The sequence below is a fragment of the Cnephaeus nilssonii genome (genome assembly GCF_951640355.1).
Source record: "Cnephaeus nilssonii genome assembly, chromosome: X".
NCBI classification, from domain to species: domain Eukaryota; kingdom Metazoa; phylum Chordata; class Mammalia; order Chiroptera; family Vespertilionidae; genus Cnephaeus; species Cnephaeus nilssonii.
In genome coordinates, this window is record NC_137071.1 from 90,085,533 (window position 1) to 90,099,794 (window position 14,262).

A 14,262-nucleotide genomic window follows, 5' to 3' on the forward strand; every position below is an offset into this window, starting at 1 on the left:
GAGAGGGCAGCTGCTGTCGGCCAAGTCTCTGTTACCTGGGTCCCGATTTGAGCTGGGCATGTGAAGCTGAGCAGCCATGGGGGCAGGAGACCTCCCTCAGCAGAGGTGAAGGTTCAGGCCCCTGCAAACTTGGGGGGGGGGTGAAGGTCTGTGCCCCATCTCTGTTGACCCCCAAGTTCTCTCCTGATGGCCCCTATGTGACTGTGCCTGTCTTAGGTTGTTCCTTCCCTGAGGAATCTTACCCGTCTCTGGCTAACCAGCCATCCTCCGGGGCCAAGCAGGGTGATGTGAGGTTTAGTTCTGTCTCCTTGGTCGCCTATGCCCCCATGGCCTCCACGCCCAGCACCTGCCTTGGGATCAATGAACCTAAAGCAGTCACATTTTAGTGCAAAAAAGTAAAATGTAAAAGCTATCAAGATTACAGCATAAAATTTCCAAAAGCCTTCCAATATTTAAACCAAAAAAGGGGGGATAGTAGAAGAATATCATGTAAGGAAAAATATCCTGTAAATAAATTACATCTAGAAAATTTTTACTTTAGAAAATTAACTTTCATTTGTAATGCTAACAGCAAGACACCCAGGTAAAACATACATGGTGTCAAAACAAGCCAAAGGAAAATCGTTTGGGCAAAAAAATGAAAAAGGATCGCAAGTCAAATTTATAGAAAATATTCCTTTATTAACTTTTGGTCGAGAACATGTTTGTATATATTTTTTCAGAAAATAACTCCGAGACCATGTGGATTCCTGCAACAGAGAGGAATTGACAGGAGTACTCCAGCCATGAAGTCAGAAGAGAAACAGTCCAGAGATGGAAGACGCTGACCATGCCTTGCCATACTAGCAGTCAGCAGATGTGCGTCACTGCAGATTGCCCAGGACCAAACCAGAGAGGGTCGGACCTGCATTACCACCATTTGTCCACCATCCAGAACTGAAATATCATTGCTGTTATGAACACATAAACAACTGTTGGACATAGAAACTGGGACTCAAAAGAACTGTTGGCCCAAAAAGAAACTCACTATAGACTGATTCATTTGCCTCTCAGCATAACTATTATTGCTTGTCTCATTTTCGGTTCCTATAAGTGTATTCCTAGTATCACATGAGCTCACTCATCTAGGGGAAAAGATGAACAACATAGACTGAAGAACAAGAACAGCATTGATCAGACTGTCAGACCTCAGAGGGAAGGTAGGGGAGGGTGGGGACAAGGGAGATAGATCAACCAAAGGACTTGTGTGCTTATATATGAGCCTAACCAGTGATCATGGACAACAGGGGGAGGGGGGCATGCGTGTGGGGGTGTTTGGGAAGGGAATGGGGGGGTTGATGACAAATATGTGATACCTTAATCAATAAAGTAATTTTTAAAAAAAGTCATCTTATACGCCGGAAAATACGGTAAATAAGTGTGTATTACTTGTCAAGCACTACTCTAAGGGAGCATTGTTCTTAGCCTTTTGCATGAATTAACTAATTTAATTTCCTTTTGAGGCCCTATGAGGTAGGTACTATCATAATCTCATTGAGCAGATGGGAACTGAAGCATGGAGAGGGCAAACAATGATCATACAACATGTTAATAACTAAGCATTTCACCATTGAATTATTCAGCCACTCCTAGTCTATAAAATTAAACTCTTCAGCCTGGCTCTCTAAACCGGAGGGTCTCTCCACCTCCTCACCCTGAGCCCTGGTTCTCCCCCAAATCATTCCTCTATCTGCAGTTGAATAGTGCCCCTCACCTCAGGGTACTTCTGAGGGTTAAGGATGGGGGAAATCATGGAAAGTTTCATGGAGGAAGTGGGCTCGGCTTTAAAGGTAGAATAGGACTTGAGCATGTAAAGATGAAGTGGGGTCAGTCTAAAAGATATAGAATAGAAACATAGAGGAATACAGAGTATGGGTTCTCAATCTAGGACTAGTCTTGGTTGGAAGCAGAGTACTCATATCAATTATTGTTATTACCAATATTCTTTTTGCTTATAGTGCTTTCATCAGAACAACTACATTTAGTGCCATCGATACCAGTCATTTGAAAATTCCCATTTTTGTATTGTTCAGCCACTGTGATCACATTTCTTCCACAGTATTATTACAACCTTCAATTACTAATGGAAATAATTCAGTGTATTTATGTTCAGAGCTATGGAAATACAATTTGCTACAATCTCTTTTCACCCAATGTAATTGGGTCTGGCCTCACAATTTCCCATAGATTAGCAACATCACAACAAAATACCTTTAGGCATATAAATGTGTTCTCAGCAAAAGTAAGTTTTTAGTTTATTTGCTTGAGACCAAGGAAATTCAATGGAATGATTGGGGATAGAGCTAGGTGGCCATCTAGTAGGAAATATCAAGAACCACTGCTTTTCAAAGCAGTCAGATGACACCAGAAGCACAATCAACAACAACAAAAGAAGTTGGACTTCATCAAAATTAAAAATTTTCTTGCATCAAAGGACATTATCAAGAAAGTGAAAAGAATGGAAGAAAATATTTGCAAGTCATATATCAGATAAAGGTCTAGTATCCAGAATATACAAAGAACTCATATAACTCTACCATAAAAAGACAAATAACCCAATTACAAATTGTCAAAGGATATGAATAAATATTTCTCCAAAGAAGATATAAAAATGTCCAATAAGCACATGAAAACATGCTCAAACTTATTAGTCATTAGGAAAATGCAAATCAAAGCCACAATGAGATCCCTCTTCACACACACTATGCTAGCTATAATTAAAAAAAAATGGAAAATGACAAGTGCTGGTAATGATGTACAGAAGTTGGAACTCTTGTACATTGCTAGTAGGAACATAAAATGGTACAGCCACTGTGGAAAAAAGTTTGGAAAGTCTTTATAAAGCTAAATATTGAGTGTTATCATATGACTTAGCAATTTCAATCCTAGACATACTAGTATACTCATGAGAAATGAAAACATATGACTATATAAAAACTTGTACACAATATTCATAGATGTTTTACTTATAATATCCCCAAGGGGAAGCAATTCAGATGTTCATCAATGGATGACTGGATAAATAAAATGTGGCCCCTCCATACAATGGAATTTTATTAGCCTTAAAAAAGAAAGAAACACTGATACAGGCTACAACATGGATGAACCATGAAAACATACTAAGTAAATGAAGCCAGACACAAAAGGCCACATATTGTATGATTCCATTTATACAAAATATCCAGAATAAACAAATCCATAGATATAGAAAGCAGATTAGTGGTTGTCGATGCTTGGGGGGGGCAGAATGAAGATTAACTGCTAGAGGGTACAGAATTTCTTTTGGAGGTGACGAAATGTTCTAAATTTGAAAACCATTGGATAGTACACTTTACAAGAGTGAATTTTATGCCAGGTGCATTGTATCTCAATAAAGCTGTTTTGTTTTTTAATGTAGTCAGAGTTGCAGCCAGGTGATAGTTCAGATTCCTGAACCCAGTTGTACTTATTTTTCAGATTGGGGTCTATGGAATATTATCACCATATTATATCATCCACCTCATTATATCATCCTGCTCTTCCTCCTAGCCTGCACTAACCAGCCTTGTGAGCCAGGCCCCTTCCTTTAAGGTCTGCACCACCATTGTTTGCTAAATGCCCTCAACATGCTCTCACCCACTAGAAGGATCTCATTCTGCCTTGCCCCTCCTGATATTGGGGAAATTTCTGCTTTCTGCTTGTCTGCTCCACACTTTGGTCACTGCAACCAACGGAGAAGAAAAGCCCATAGTTACTAGTTATATAAATACCTCCAGATACTCTCAGAGTCTATTGGTTTAGGAGTTTCTCATTCTTCAATTTATTACCCTCTTATCAGCAACACTAGCTACAAGGGCCTTCATTATACTAGTATCCTTATTGCCAGTGCCAACTGCCCTTATTTTTTGTATTAAAAATCCATTTGTGAACACATTTCAGCAGCTCCAGCATCTCAGCATCATTGCTAATTTAATCCTCCTCCCCCTATATTAACACTACAGGGGGCTAACCAGAGCAGGAGGTGCCCAAACTAATCAGATCACTAGTTTGTCTAAATATTATGCTCTTTAGGAACTAGGTGAGATCTACTGGATCAGGCTGAGGGCAAATTAACTCTTCCACTAGCTAGCTTTCAGGACCAATCAGAAGTGGGTCCTGGAATCAGAGATAATGAAAACATAGACCTCAGCTTAAAGGGGCTGATGGTGAACTATCTGGGGCTGTAACTGAGGGCTCTGCAAATGTATGATTTGATGAGAAGGAGAATTTCTTGGCAAATGACCTGTTCACTCACCACTTCTCAGATTCCCTTAATGAAGTGAGCTGTGGTAGAAAATGTGTTGAGCAGCAAGTCAGGAGACTGGGGACTTGTCCCAACTCTGCTCCTAACTAACCAAGTATCTTGGCAAGCTATTTAACCTCTTTGGATATCACATTCTTCATTTGGGGGTAATAATCTCTACCCCCTCAAAATTTTGATGAGAGACAAGTAAAATTAAACACACACACACACACTTTAGTATGTATTACTTGTCATGCACTACCCTAAGCGAATGCTGTTCTTTACAGTCTGCATATATTACTGTAACTCTAATTTCCTCAACAGCTCTATGAGGTATGCAAAATCATTATTTTATTGAACAAATAGGTAAATTAAGGTAGAAAGGGCCAGGAGCCCAAAACAGAGCCCAGAGAGACAGACTAAGAATTTTGCACAGCAGACTTGGAGTGGACAGAGAGGTCATAGGAAAATCAGGAACAGGTGGTATCCTGGAAGCCTGCAGAAGAGAGCCTTTCAGAAATTGAAGTGATAGATCAGAGGAATCAAGAGGTCCCAGAAAATGAGAAACCCTTTGTGTCTACCTTGAGCGGCTCTTCTGTACCAGGCTGGTACCCAGCAATGTGCCTGGTACAGAAGAGCCACTCGAGGTTGGTGGAATGAGGAAATGAATATTTCCTCATTAATAACAGAACAGGCAGTAGTCTTTAGTATACTTGTTTGCCATGGGGCACCCCTAGGGTGTACTGGGCTCCTATCTATCCAAACAATTTGAGTCACTAAAATCAGCATGTCAGCACCAGTGGGCAGGTCAAACTTTCTCCCTCATGAGACAGAAATACCTCGCTGGCCAGCGGGAGCATTCTGTTCTCCAGACAGGCCTCCTGGAACCCGGAATGATTCCCAAATGCGGGAGTTCTAGAACTTCTCAGGAGATTTGATCGACCCTATGGGTGTGTGTTTGTGGGTGGGGATAAAGTGGAGGATCCAAGAGACTCCAAGGAGGGAAACCTGGGATCCATGCAGGTCGCGGTGTGAGCTAGAGGTTCTCGGGGACTTCCTTGGAGGAAGACACAGCAAAACATGAGAACCCAGAGACACAGGGCCCGGGGCAGGGACCCGGCTTGTCCAGGTTTAAGGGCGATAGTCACAACAACCCTGCGAGGTGGGTGCTATTGCCTCCATTGTGCAGTCTCCAAAGCTGAGACTCAGAAAGGGAAAGTCATTGGGACTGCGTATAGAAGAATCCTCAAGAAATGGTCAGGGCGGGGCTGTGGGGATGAGCCGGCGTTTGACTGCGGAGGCACACATCGCTCTCTTCACTACCACGCTCCCCACCCCAAACCCTTCCAGAAAGAATCAAATAATCCAAAACGCAGCTTGCATTGCGCAGGCTGACCATAGGGTGGCGGTGTGGCCTGGACAATCCCGCCCAGACTGTCTGGGCAGCCTCCGCATTGGTATTCAGAGCCAGCAATTGCGTGAATTATTCAAGTCCTGACTCAGAGCACACTTTCCTGCATTGGCGCATTTTGTCCTCTGCGGAGCTGGCTCCGGGCACGGAGAAGCTGTCCTCTGGCTAAGCCGCAGTCCCTGGTGTTCGTGATCAAATTGGAAGGTCTTGGAGGTCACCTAGGCCCACCCTCTTCTTCAGGGATGGCATCCAGAAGGGGCAGAACCTTGCTCAGGCTCCATGATGGTGCACCCCGGACCAGAAACCCGTCCTCCTGAGTACCGATTGGTCCAATGCCCTTTGCAAAATTCTGGCTATCCCTGGGACTGTACAGTTGACTCAAGGTCCCATCTAGCCCTTTCCTTGGTGGCATACTGACACTCCCATCTCAAGGTTCCAAGATACACTGCTTCTTTCCCCCTTTAAGAAAGCTCTTGTGACCTGGTGGGTGTGGCTCAATGGTTGAGCATGGATCTATGAACCAGGATGTCAGGGCACATGCCCGGGTTGCGGGCTCAATCCTTAGTAGGGGGCATGCAGGAGGCAGCAGATCAATGATTCACTCTCATCATTAATGTTTCTATCCCTCTCTCCCTCTCCCTTCCTCTCTGAAATCAATAAAAATATATTTTAAAAAAGAGAAGCTCTTGCCCAGGTGTACCTACAGATCCCTTCCCTAAACTCCTCCATGGCACAGCCAAAAGACTGGGAGGGGAAGGGAGGAGAGGATTTCTGCTCAGGGCACACCAAGAAAGCCAGTGGATTCATTTGATGAGAGAGATGAGAATGACTTGTCCATTCTTTCTCTGTGTCCTAAAGTCTTCCAGAGTGTCATGAGTAGCAAGCAGGTGCTGAAGGGGAAACTGAGGCAGCTAATCAGTTAAAGAGTAGTCAGCCTTCCTACTTGCCTGCCAGTCCTGGAATCTGATCCCCAACCCCCAGGTACCCAAGTCCTTAGACCCAGATTCCTTCAGACCCCTGGAGGGTTCGTCATGTTGATCTTCTCAATCCCCAAGCAGTAGCCTCCCCTAGAGTCTTAGAAAAACCCCAAAAAACTAGATTCATATCTATCTCCTCTCCCTCTCCCTCTCCCTTAAAAATTGTCCACTTCCAGCTTTTAAAACTTAACCTGCTAAGTTCCTGCCATTATTCTAGATGCAGGTTCCTCACTTTAGCAGTTCAACCCAGCGAATGAGACAAGCCACCATCAACTCTCACCTGAATAACTTCATCTGCCTATTTCCACCCTTACTGCCTTACAGTTTATTTTTAGCACAGCAGCCAGAGTGATTCTATTAAAACACAAGCCAGGTAGGTCCCATCCCTACTCTGCTCAAAATCCCACAACAGCCCCCATCTCACACAGAGTGAGAGCCCAAGTCCTCCGCATGGTCTACAAGGCCCTATCTGTCTTCTGTCTCTGACCATAACTCTCACCTCCATTCCTCATGCCCTTCCCCTTGCTCTCTGAATCAACTGCACAAGCCTTTTTGCTGTTGTGCATATATGTAAGGCACATTCCTGCCTTGGGGCCTTTGCTCTAGTTGTCCCCTTTGCTGGAATGCTCTTTCCCTGACATCAACTTCATCTTTCAAGTGTACTCAAATGTCACTTTCTCATCAAGGCTTTTCCTGACCACTCTGTTTAATACTCATGACCCCTCCTCATCCTGCTCTCCTATTTCCCACACCACTTGCTAACATACTATATTATTTCCTCTATGATGCTTACTGCATGTCTGTCTCTACTTGCTATACTGTAAACCTCAGGGTGGTGGGAGCAGGGATCTTTGTCCACTTGTTTCACCAATGTATCCCAAGTGTCTAAACCATTGTTGAAAGAATGAACGAATGAATACATAGTGGTAGTGATAAGAACAGTCCTTAGAAGCCCAAAGGGGATGCATACTTATAACGCCCTTACCTTGTGGCTCTGGATATGGCATGAGTATACCAGAGCTGGTTGAGAGGAGCACACTCCCAGGGGCTCACAGTCAGGCCCATGAATCCTTTTAATCCTTTTAATCACAAGCTGCCTCCCATCCTTGTCACAAATAAATGCATATTCCCAGGGTTTGTTTCTTTGTTTGTTTGTTTGTTTTAATCATATATGAGTGTTTATTCCAATACTGCCGGCAGTATGGGAGAGCAGCAGGTCATCCACAAAAATCTGCTCTGCAGCCCCCCCATAAGCCAGCTGCTTATATAGGGTAGGACAAAGATTACATGGGGAAGCAGGAATCACAGGCATGGGGAAGTAGGCAAGGTGGGCTCGGGAGGAGCTGGGGCAGAACTCCATTGTTTGGGTAACAAGGTTATTAATCTTTCCATGATATTAAGTAGTTCTTGAATGAGAATGGACCACATTCCAATGTTGACTCCCAGGTCCAAGGTTGACTCCCAGGTCTTGGGGGCACACAACTCTCAGCCAGGTTAGAATGTCCCAGGGGGTTTTAATGTTGATGGGAGACTACTCCAAAATCAATTCGGGGATCAAAAACATGTCTTTAAGCCAGATGCTCCTGGAAATTCATCATACTTGCTAAAATTGTTTTTCTGTGAAATGTTTTTCTGGGGTTTAAAAAGAACATGAAAAGCATTTTGGAAACACAAACTCAAATTTCTTAGGATGTCCTGAACTGATAACATGATGGTCCCACCAGAGGGACATGCAACAAATCTGACACATCATCCAATTACATATGGGAAACTGCACTCTGGCTGGACAACTTCATCCTGAATAATGTACAAAGGACACCTCTTAGAGCAATTGATCAACCCGTGTGCAATGCTTCATCGGGAGCAGATGTGCTCCTTGTTTTTCTCATTTCCATGATTTACTGTCTTCTGAGCTTATTAAAGACGGAGGCTTGAGCGCACTTTGGTGTGTGTGTTCTGGAGGAGTGGGGGATGGAGGAAAGGACATCCAAGGAGCTTAGGAGATGTCTGAACTATTAACTGAACTATTGTTGTGTGGGTTCACACTGCTACCACCCACAGCTGTCTTCCTCCCTGAGCACACTCAGTTGGCTGAACCTGGGTTGATGGTTTGCTACACTTTGTGGACTACTCCTCATCAGTCTTCCTTCAACAAACACACATCTGCTTCTACCAAAGTCAGACGTAGCCTCATTCTGCTATAGCCACCAAATGAACAGAGAAAAAGATGACGTTGATCTCACTCAGGATACCAGGAATCTATTTCACTTAACAAATTGGTATGTTTTAGAATTTTCTTGTTACACAGTCATATAATCCCAAATTCTCTTCCTCAGAATGTGGGGTGTTTCTCTCTCTCTCTCTCTCTCTCTCTCTCTCTCTCTCTCTCACACACACACACACACACACACACACACACACACTCATACACACATTCACACAATGCTCACTCACACAAACACACAGGTACTTACACACATTCACTCACACAATCACACATACATGCATTTACACACATTCTCACATGGTCACTTACACATGTATACTCACACACTCACAAATACACTCACAGACTCATACACACATACAAAAATTACTCACAACACATACATTCACATTCATACCCACAGATGCACTGACACTCTCATGTTTATACATCATGTCCACACATGTACCCTCCCAAGGAAAGGTATTGCCTTAGGCAACACTATTTCCTTGGCATTATTTCCTCTGCACTGCTCTGTGGGATTGGGAACTGGGGATGGCAGTGGAGAGTGGGAAAGAGATGGAAAAGCATCCAGGTTGGCATGTATCAATCTTTTTTGTCTTATAACCTCCTTTCATAACAATATTACTAATAATATTCATAATAGACAAATTTATACTTTTCCCATTTAAAAATGGCATGTAATGGAACTCCCATTTGACCCGGTAATCCCACTTCTAGGAATATATCCCAAGAAACTAGAAACACCAATCAGAAAGGATATATGCACCCCTATGTTCATATCAGCACAATTCACCATAGCTAAGATTTGGAAACAGCCTAAATGCTCATCAGCAGATGAGTGGATTAGAAAACTATGATACAGCTACACAATGGAATACTATGCTGCTATAAAAAAGAAGAAATTCTTACCATTTGTAGCAGCATGGATGGATCTGGAGAGCATTATGTTAAGTGAAATAAACTGGGCAATGAAAGAAAAATACCACATGATCTTACTCATTAATTGAAAATAAAGAACATTATAACCTGATGAACAAAAAGATGGATACAGAGGCAGTAAAACATTGAACAGACTGTCAAATTACAGCGGGAAGACTGGGGAGTGTTGAGGAGTGGGGGGAAATAGATCAACCAAAGGACTGTATGCATGCATATAAGCACAACCAATGGACACAAGACACTAGGGGGGTGGGATGAGGACATGAGACAGGAGGTAGGGGAAGCTGGGGGAAGGTCAATGGGGAAAAAAGGAGATATATGTACTACTATATGTAATACTTTAAACAATAAAAATAGTTTAAAAATAAGTTAAAAAAATAAAAATGGCATGTACTCTTAATTTTAATTTATACCAGTTATGAAGCACAAAGCATGGTTTGTCAACAAATATCTTTTAAAGGACATTGATCATGATTAGCTTGTATATTAATATGTAGATTAAATTCAATTGCATGTTACAGGATCAAATACTATAGATGCAAAAACTAGTTTTGTGACCTAATGTTGGGATTCTTTTATTTGAACTTTTGAAATCATGTAATTATTATTTTAAATTTACAGAGCTTAATGATTAACTAAAAAATGACTTTAAAGGCTGCTCATTGTAAGGACTTTTCTCCAAAAATAATTCACTAGTTTTTATTCCAAATAAGTGAAAAGCCAAATTGGCTAGAATTGCCAGTATATTTTCTCTTCTTAACATTGTTTTTTGAAGTAATAGAAACTTCTTGGTGTTTTTTATAGAAATATTGAGATTAATATAATTTACATATATCGTGAAAATCATCCTGAGGTAGATTTGCAAAATATTATCATTTTTATCCTTCTCATTAACTTATCTTTGAATACCAGGAATTCCTTATGCTTATGCCTTTAAGCAGTGGTCCATTACAAATATAAAATAAAGTATCTTATTCATATAAGAATAAAGTCAATTTACAACTGTAAAATGAGTCAAAATGACCATGTGGAATAGTGGTACTTTGCTGAATTATAAACTGACTAGATGCCCGATGCACAAATGAAGATTCGTGCAAGAATGGGCCTTCGTTCCCCTGGCTGCCGGCACCACCTTCTGGCCCGAGCAGCCTTTCTGCCTTCCCACGCTGCCCAGAGGCCTAGAGCAGCTGGGGTGGTGCGGAATGCCCCATCCCCAGCCCCTCAGCGCCTGCGTATGTAAATTAACCATCTTTCTTGGGTTAATTTGCATACTCACTCCTGATTGGCTGGTGGGTGTCACGAAGGTATGGTCAGTTAGCATGTTTCTCTTTTGATAGGTAGATATTACATACTAGAGGCCCAGTGCACGAATTCATGCAGGGGTGGGGTCCAGCCAGCCCTCCCCTTATCAAGGCTGATTGGGAAGGGCCAGCCAGGGGGAGGGGCCATGGGCGGTTGGCTGGAAGGCCCCTTTCTCTGGTCAAACTCCGGTCGAACTCCCAGTCAAGGGGACAATTTGCATATTACCCTTTTATTATATAGGATACCTACTCAACCCCACATGTGTTCAATTAATGCTCATTGAGATACTTTTAAACTTGTGAAAGTTGTGATAGTCACATCCTGTGTGGCTTGGGTTCAGGATCTGGAGAAGGGCCGAGCACAAATGACGAGACTAGGCAAGAAATATGAATTTGGAAATAGGGGGCCAGGCAGAGAGCCCAACTCTAGTGGGAGGGTTTCACTGGTGCTCAGGCCCTGCCAACAGTTTATTTAATATTTTTTACCATTTTATTTTTATTAATTAAGGTATTACATATGTGTCCTTATCTCTGCATTGCCCCCAACCCCCCGCCCCCACTCATAAACTCACCCCCCTGTTGTCTGTATCCATTGCATAGGCTTATATGCATGCATACAAGTCCTTTGGTGGATCTCTCCCCCTTACTCCCACCCTCCCCTACCTTCCCTCTGAGGTTTGGCGGTCTGAAAGATGCTTCTCTGTCTCTGGATCTGTTTTTGTTCATCAGTTTGTTATTCATTATTTTCCATAAATGAGTGAGATCATGTGATATTTATCTTTCTCTGACTGGCTTATTTCACTTAGCATAATGTTCTCCAGTTCCATCCATGCTGTTGCAAATGGTAAGAATTCCTTCTTTTTTACCACAACATAGTATTCCATTGTGTAGATGTACCACGGTTTTTTAATCCACTCATCTGCTGATGGGCACTTAGGCTGTTTCCAAATCTTAGCTATGGTGAATTGTGCTGCTATGAACATAGGGGTGCATATATCCTTTCTGATTGGTGTTTCTAGTTTCTTGGGATATATTCCTAGAAGCGGGATCACTGGGTGAAATGGGAGTTCCATTTTTAGTTTTTTTTAGGAAAATCCATACTGTCCTCTACAGTGGCTACACCATTCTGCATTCCCACCAGCAGTGCATGAGGGTTCCTTTTTCTCTGCATCCTCACCAGCACTTGTCGTTTGTTGATGATAGCCATTCTGACAGGTGTGAGATAGTACCACATTGTCATTTTGATTTGCATCTCTTAGATGATTAGTGACTTTGAGCATGTTTTCATATGTCTCATGGCCTTCCTTCTGTCTTCTTTCAAAAAGTATCTATTTAGGTCCATTGCCCATTTTTTGATTGGGTTATCTTCCTTTTGTTAAGTTGTATGAGTTCCCTGTAAATATTGGAGATTAAACCCTTATCGGTGATAAAATTAGCAAATATGTTCTCCCATGCAGTGAGCCTTCTTGTTTTCTTTATGGTTTCTTTTGCTGTGCAAAAGCTTTTAATTTTGACGTAGTCCTATTTTTTTATTTTCTCTTTAGTTTCCATTGCCCTAGGACCTTGGTTGGCAAACTGCAGCTCGCGAGCCACATGTGGCTCTTTGGCCCCTTGAGTGTGGCTCTTCCACAAAATACCATGGCCTGGGCAAGTCTATTTTGAAGAAGTGGCATTAGAAGAAGTTTAAGTTTAAAAAATTTGGCTCTCAAAAGAAATTTCAATCGTTGTACTGTTGATATTTGGCTCTGTTGACTAATGAGTTTGCCGACCACTGCCCTAGGAGCTGTATCAGTGAAGAAATTCCTTCGACAAATGTCTGAGATTTTGCTGCCTGTGGATTCCTCTAGTATTTTCATGGTTTCCCATCTTATGTTTAAGTCCTTTATCCATTTTGAGTTTATTTTTGTGTATGGTGTAAGTTGGTGGTCTAGTTTCATTTTTTTGCATGTATCTGTCCAATTTTCCCAACACCATTTATTGAAGAGACTGTCTTGACTCCATTGTATGTTGCCTCTTTTGTTAAATATTAATTGAGCATAGTGGTTTGGTTGATTTCTGGGTTCTCTATTCTATTCCATGGATCTATATGTCTGTTCTTGTGCCAGTACCAGGCAGTTTTGAGAACAGTGGCTTTGTAATATAGCTTGATATCTGGTATTGAGATCCCACCTATTTTGTTCTTCTTTATCAGGATTGCTGCAGCTATTCGGGTTCTTTTTTTTTTTAATTTTTATTCCAGATGAATTTCTGGAGAGTTCGTTCTAGGTCTGCGAAATATGCCATTGGTATTTTAATGGGGAGTGAATTGAATCTATAGATTGCTTTGGGTAGTATGGACATTTTAATGATGTTGATTCTACCAATCCATGAGCACGGTATGCATCAGTGAAGAAATTCCTTTGGCATATGTCTGAGATTTTGATGCCTGTTGATTCCACTAGTACTTTTATGGTTTCCCATCTTATGTTTAAGTCTTTATCCATTTTGAGTTATTTTTGTGTCTTCCTCTATCTCTTTTTTCAGTGTCCTGTAGTTTTCTGAGTACAGGTCTTTTACCTCCTTACTTAAGTTTATTCCCAAGTATCTTAAGTTTTTTGGTGCGATGGTAAATGGGATTGTTTTTTTTTAGTCTCTATTTCTATAAGTTCACTTTTGGTGTATAGAAATGCCATAGATTTCTTGGCATTAATTTTGTATCATGCGACATTGTTGAATTCATTTAAGTCTAATAATTTTTTTATGGATTCTTTAGGGTTTTCTATGAACAGTATCATGTCATCTGCGAATGAGGACAGTTTTACTTCTTCTTTTCCAATGTGGATGCCTTTTATTTCTTCTTGTCTGATTGAAATGGCTAGTACTTCCAGTACTATGTCAAACAGGAGTGGTGAAAGTGGGCATCCCTGTCTTGTTCTGTTCTTAGGGGAAATGGTTTTAGTTTTTGCCCATTGAGTATGATGTTGGCTGTGGGTTTGACATATAAGGCTTTTATTATGTTGAGGTATGATCCTTCTATTCCCACCTTGCTGTGAGTTTTTATCAAGAAAGGGTGTTGGATTTTGTCAAATGCTTTTTCTGCATCAATTGATATGACTATGTCATGT